Here is a 6,956-nt window from a genome sequence, read left to right on the forward strand (position 1 = left end):
GCCATTGGCCCAACAGTCTCAGGTTTGGCACAGACTTCACGGCGGGCAGAACACCTTTCACCCGGCCCTTCGCACTTCCTGGAGTGTGTGGTCTCTGTACTCTCACAGACACCACCACCAGGGCGCCCACCGGGATCCCCCAGGGGAACGCGGTGAGTCTTAGTATGTTTCTCAGGCTCTCAGAAGACACCAGCAGTGCCCCGACAGGTGCTCCAGGATCGCCTGGACGGCGGAGGTGATGGCCGGCAGCAGGCCCTCCATGGCTGGCGGGGCTGTGCCACTGACTGCCAGGGCCCTGCGGAATGTTCTGTCTCTAAGGTAACCAGGTGCCTAGCAACCAGGCTGATCAGTTGGGCTGGGGGAGGGGAAGCTGGTAGGTCTAGAAAACAGTCCCGAACTTGGCTCTGAAATAGGATGGGGTTGCACCGCTACAGACCCAGAGGCAGGAGGAGAGCTCTGATCTCGGCCTGGAGACCCGCCACTCCTGGCCAGGGGTGGGGAACCCTTCTGCCAAGGGCCATTTGGATATTTATAACATCATTCTTGGGCCACTCAAAATTATCAACTTAAAAATTTGCCTGCTTTATTCGGTCAAACATTTAATTAACTTGCCCCTGATGCCTTGGCAGGGCCAGACCCAATGATTTCATGGGCCTTCTATGGCCCGCAGGCCCACCTGGCTTCCCAGCAAGCCTGGGGGGGGGGGGGGGGGTGTCAAAGCAGGGCCGGCCGTGCCCCTTTCTGTGCACAGAGCCAGTCAGGGCAGACGTGGGCTGGTCCCCGGGTGAGGCCCATTCCCCTGATTTAACGTTTCCTTCTGCGCTGGTCGCCCAGTACTGCCCACGAAGGCCCCGGGGCTGTCCCTTCTCCGAGGCTCCCCCTCCTTGTGTGTGATCACTGCGGGCAGATAGGGGCCCAGGACTCAAGGGGTCCCCACAGGTTTTAACTAAGGGGCCTGGATTCCAGCCCTAGCATCTCAGGAGGAACCCATGGAGGCTGGGGCCAGCAGGTTCCCTGAAGGGGGTGACTCTAGTCCCGGGTGACCCCGTGACCTGGGTCCTTCCCAGGGTGCCCCTGCTGTCACCAGCCCACACCTCCCAGGTGGCCCCGGGAAGGGTCTCAGTCCACGGAGTCATCTTTACACGTGGCCTTGGGGAGGGGCGTGTCCTTCCTTTGGCTCAATTTGGCATCTTTCGTGTCATGAAACTCATGTCATTCCCCAGCACCTCTGTCCAGCCTTTAGTCTGTCCCCTGGGGCCTGTGTGACAGGATGTCCCAGTCTTTTTACCCGAGAGGAAAAGGAGCCGGAAGTCAGCGAGGCCAGTCTGGGGTCCCCAGGAGGGCAGGGGTCCCCCTGAGAGGAGAGAACAGGGGATTGGTGGTGACAGGGGGAGGTAGCTGTGGTCTGAAGTGAGATTGTTTTCTTTTTCTTTTTAATTAGACTTTATTTCTTAGAGCAATGTGAAGATTAAAGAAAAATAAGTCTTGCCCTAGCCAGTTTGGCTCAGTGGATAGAGTGTCGGCCTGTGGACTGAAGGGTTCTGGGTTCGATTCCAGTCAAGGGCACGTACCTTGGTTGCAGGCTCTTCCCTGGCCCTGGTCCTGGTCCAGGCGTGTGCAGGAGGCAACCCATCGATGTGTTTCTCTCACATCAATGTTTCTCTGTCTTCTCTCTCTCTTCCACTCTCCCTAAAAATCAATAGAAAAAATATCCTCGGGTTAGGATTAACAAAAAATAAAAAATAAAATAATAAAGAAAAGAAAATACATCTTCAGTGGAAAGTACAGAGCTCACCTGTGCCCCTGACATCCCACATGAAGAAGCCAGTGCTGTGGACACCTGGCCTGGCTGGGGTCCGGCCGCAGGGTCAGCGGATGAACCGATAGTGTACATCGTTGTCAACTACAGTCCCTTTACCTTAGGTTCCTACTTTGTGTTGTACATGCTGAGGTTTTTGACAAATGCGTGATGCCTCTATGCACCCCTGCAGTCCCAGGGAATAGCTCCCCTGCCCTAAAAATCCCTCGTGCTCCAGCAAGTCCCTGGTCACTTTTCTTGCTCTCTACTCTGCGATGTCTGATATTAACACAGAGATTCCAGCTTTTTAAAAATAGTGTCACATGGTGGCTCGTGTCCACCCCTCTACTCTTACCTCACTGTGCCTTATAGTGAAGGGGTTTCTTAAAGGCAACACTATAGCTGGGTCTTGTTTTCTAATCCACTCAGACAGTCACTGTCTTTCAAGTAAGGTATCTAGGCCATTGACATTTAAAGTGGTATTGAGATATTTGAATTCATACTGACCATATTCATTATGGCTTTCTCTTTCTTGCCTTTGTTCTGTTTGTTTTATTTATGGGGTTGGAGTTGCACATTTTTATGTTTCTGTTTATCTCCTCTCTCAGCATGATCATCCTACTTCTCTTTAAACATGTTAGGAGTTGCTCTTGAGTTTGCCCTGTACCTTTTCAGGCGAGCCACATGCACTCGGGTGACTGGTGCCCCAGGGCCCGCTTTTGCTGATTTTGAGTTATCTAGTGTTGGGACATGAACTGTGTTCTTCCAGAATTCATACGTTGTCGCCTTAAAGCCCAGTAACTCAGCATGTCACCTTATTTACGGAGGCCCCATCTGTAAAATAGGCACAATAAAACCAACCTCCCAGGGTCCCAGGGAGATGACCGACGCCAGGGAGCCTTGCAAATGGTACCACATTTCACTCTTAGTAATTACGGCTCTGCATTTTGATGAATGCAGTTCGGTGGAGGTGGCCCCATACATGGAGATGGACCACAGCTGACATTCCATTTTCTGTGCTTGTCACCCCCTCACTGCCATGTTCTATTCCCCAGCCAGAGCAGCCACGGGCTCCCACGGAGCTGCATATCTGGCGCCATGCCATGCAAACACACATGTGCGTGCTGAGCCCTGCTTACATACATCAGAGCGTGTAGCCGCAGACACAGCCACGGCTGGCGGGGGCAGATGTGGCAATCCCGGGCTGTTCTGCCATCTGAACATGACTTTGGGAGTCGAGGCGGGGCCGTTACTCAGAGCACGTGGACAGAGGCCGCGTCAGTCCCAGTCATGGTGTCATCACACCAGCTCTGACCAAAAATGGTCTTCCCCCGCCGCGAGGTGCCAAGCAGCATCACATGCGCGGACACGGCCCCGCCAGGAGTTACAGAAGTTCCACACAGGGGTTCCCCCTGGCCAGGCACGCCCTTCTGTTTGGCTCCTACAGAAAAGAAAGATTAACATCTGGCCCAGATGACGGGATTCTGCATCTGCTCAGACGACACTAGGACTGCGTGTTCTTCGGGTGGGAGGTGCGTGGGTCATTTACAGTGCAAACCCCGGCTGGACCAGGAGGAACTGGCAGCGTGGGGCAGCCCGCGGAGCAGATGCAGAAGCCAACACACGTGGTTATCGCGGCCAGAGAACCTCGGGGAACACAGGCCTGGGGTGGAGTCGCGGTGGAGCCGCGTTTCTTCTCCTGGAAAAGGCGCCGCGACCCTCAGGACCCCTATTTTCTCGGCAGCCCCCCGCCGGACTGCGTGGCTCCCGACTTCAATGGAGCCCTCAGGCCACTGACTTCCCACTCTGACACCAAGGGTTCACCACCCACCGCTCTCCAGCGACCCCACTTTAGGAAGGGGAAACTGAGGCACAGAGTTTGAGTCACCTGCCTGAGGCCACACACCAGCGCACGACAGTGATAACCCAGTGTCTGGCTCCAAAGCACAAAAAAGCCCCCTGCCCCCTGCCTGCTGTTCCCCAAGCAGGTGAGAGGCTGCTCCCTCACCCTGCATCCCCCCCACACACCTCCACCGCCTCCGCCCACTGCCTGCACCTCAGACACCCAACCTGCAGCCCCGTCAGGCCTGCTGTGAGGTCCACCCTGGGCCGCTCACAGGGGGTCTCCGGCCTATATGAGGGAGGACCAGGACATGGCGGGGGAGCGGGGGAAGAGAGCTGAAGGCAATTTAATGCTGCTGCTTCCCCACCACGTGGAAAACCGGGGGATAGGCCACGGGCCCCTCACCGCATCCTTAGTTTTGAGTATATTAAGAAAAAACGAATTTAAAGAATTGTGGTAAAAGATACATCTTATTCCAAGTTTAAAACGTTTAGGATTGAAGATAAAAAAGGGCAGAGTGAAGGGCGCAGAGGACCCTGAGAGAAGCCAGTTCCCCCACATGAATGAAGTGCATCCGCAGAACCGGACGATGCTTTTGGCTGCAAATTTAAAAAAATGCTTCTTGACCGGCTGTGAAAAGACTGGAAGCATAGACGCCGGGTGAGCGAGGAAAATGGTCCTCCCACACTCTCTGCTTCTGGAACCTTCCTCCAAGCGAGGTCTCCAGACAATGGAACCTCTGACAGCCTTTTGGCAGGGTGTGGGGCGGGGGGGGGCGTGGGGTGGTCTCCAGGCTCAGAACGGTTTTTGTAACAATAGGACCACGTTGGGCTCTCTTGCTGGGTTGACATTTGCTCTGATGGGTGTAAAAGCAAAAGCAGAAAAACCACTCGGACCTTGGCACTCACCTGTGCTGGCGTCACTGCGAGCCTCACCTCCTGGAACTTGCAGGGAAGGTACCAGTCTCCTTGACAATGTCCTACATGGAGCCGTACAAATTAAATTTAAGAATAAGTGAATACACATCTTTTTAATTTCCGGGTAATAAAATGAAAAGTGTACATATCCTTATGCTACTAGAGAATATAGTCAATATTATAATTATAAACTAGAGGCCTGGTGCACAAAATTCGTGCACGGGGGGTGGGGGTCCCTCAGCCTGGCCTGCACCCTCTCCAATCCAGGACATCCCTCTCAATCCGGGACCTCGGGCTTCTAATTGTTCACCTGCCTGCCTGCCTGATCACCATTAACCACTCTGCCTGCCTGATCACCCCTAACTGCCCTCCCCTGACGGCTTGATCGCCCCTAACTTCCTCTGCCTTGGTCCCCACCACCATGGCTTTGTCTGGAAGGAGGACCGGATGACCGGAAGATGTCCGGTCAACCTGGTCTAATTAGCATATTACCCTTTTATTAGTATCGATGGTTACAAGACTTATTGGGGGATCACTTTGTATGGTATATCAGTGTCTAACCCAGGGGTGGGCAAACTTTTTGACTCGAGGGCCACAATGGGTTCTTAAACTGGACCCGAAGGCCGGAACAAAAGCATGGATGGAGTGTTTGTGTGAACTAATATAAATTCAAAGTAAACATCATTACATAAAAGGGTACGGTCTTTTTTTTTTTTAGTTTTATTTTAGTTTTATTCATTTCAAACAGGCCAGATCCAGCCCGTGGGCCGTAGTTTGCCCACGGCTGGTCTAACCACTAAGCTACACTTGCAACTACTATGTATAATATTGTATGTCAACTTGTATGGGGGGAAAATTAGAAAAAAGATGCTTTTCTGTTTTAATATTTTAAATTTAATATATAAAGTAAATATTTATGCTATCTTCCAAAAAAAATAATTTGAGTTGTAAGCTAAATTAGCCACTTTATTCATGAGCACCATATTTATTGAAAGAACAACTTGACAAATTATGTTTATTCAGACTTGGGTATTTGACGAGTATTTCCTCAAAAAATAAATGAAATGGGTCTGTCATTTCAAAGAAAAGTTGGTGTTTGTTGCTGGTGATAAAATTTGAGCTTTCAAGTACAAATCTGAAATTTTCAAAATTTCTGGCGGCCACTTTGAGCTTGACCGCTTCCCAGTGCTTTGCTGATGAAACTGGTGGTAACAGTAACGAATGCGATTGCTTGATATTGTGTATGGACATGGGCCAACATGGTGAAGCAATATTTTCCATGTGACAGAGGCACGATGTTACAAAATCGCACAGGGGTCAAAAGCCACGCAAAGTCCCAGACAGGCCCGGGGGACTTATCACAGCCACAGGGGAGCTCATGGACATGGTTTCACTTCCAGCTGCCGTTTAAGCAGCTTGTCGGCTGTGGTGTCATAGAAGACAATACCCACCGTGATCTGAAAGTTACTACTCGCCCTAACCTTTTCCAGTGACGTATCTGCGTGAGGCCTGATTTTCTTCAAAGTGTGTCACAACAGACCGAAGGCAGCAGTGTCAGAAACCAGCCCTCTCCCATGAAAACAGACATCAGAGAGATCAGAAAGCAGGGAAAACGCCACTCTCAGAAAAATGGTTATTTTTCATAACAATGTTAATATGTAGTATGTTATTTTACGTTAAAGCGGATGAACTTCTAATACGGTGGACATGGATGAGCAGTGGCATGCTGGTCAATGTTTAACGCGCAGCGCCCTGGGCCGGGGCGCCCTCCCTCATCTGCAGTGTGTGCTGATTTCACGGTGCAAATATTCTCATCCGACCAAGTTCAAACGACCGGCTGACGCAGACCCGGGAAGAGACAGTGCGTGCCCCCGTGAGCTGGCTCCGCCGCCTCCGATAGAATCCGCCCAGGTTTTGGACGTTCTCACTCATTCTGGAGAGTGGAAAGGAGCCCCGAGGACTTGGAGAGGAGGTGTCCCGGGACCATCACCCTCCTGCCCGGTGAAGGCACCCCAGCAATCCCACCTGTTACAAAAGTCCTTGAACCTCAAAGCCTACTGTTCTTAAATTTGAACATCCCCAAATCCCTTCTGTGTGCCTGCCAACCCCCTGGCAAAGATGGAACCCAAATCTTCCAATTCTAGGTGCTTCTTAAATGCACTTTTCACTTTAAGGAACACTCCTTTGGGAATGTCTGCAGGGAGGGCTCCCAGCTGGGTCCAGCTTGGTCAGGATTTAGTAGGTGGTGGCCGCGTGTAAAATCCCTTAAATGGAGCTGTGACTCAAGGCTGGGGGCGGGGGGGTGGGGGGGTACTGAGTGAGCAGGGGCTGAGCGCCGCCTCCTCCCTCCGCCCTCCCTGCTGGGGTGGGGACAGAGAGGGACGACTCTAACGCGGAG

The sequence above is a fragment of the Myotis myotis genome, unplaced genomic scaffold (genome assembly GCF_014108235.1).
Source record: "Myotis myotis isolate mMyoMyo1 unplaced genomic scaffold, mMyoMyo1.p scaffold_m19_p_2, whole genome shotgun sequence".
Taxonomy (NCBI): Eukaryota; Metazoa; Chordata; class Mammalia; order Chiroptera; family Vespertilionidae; genus Myotis; species Myotis myotis.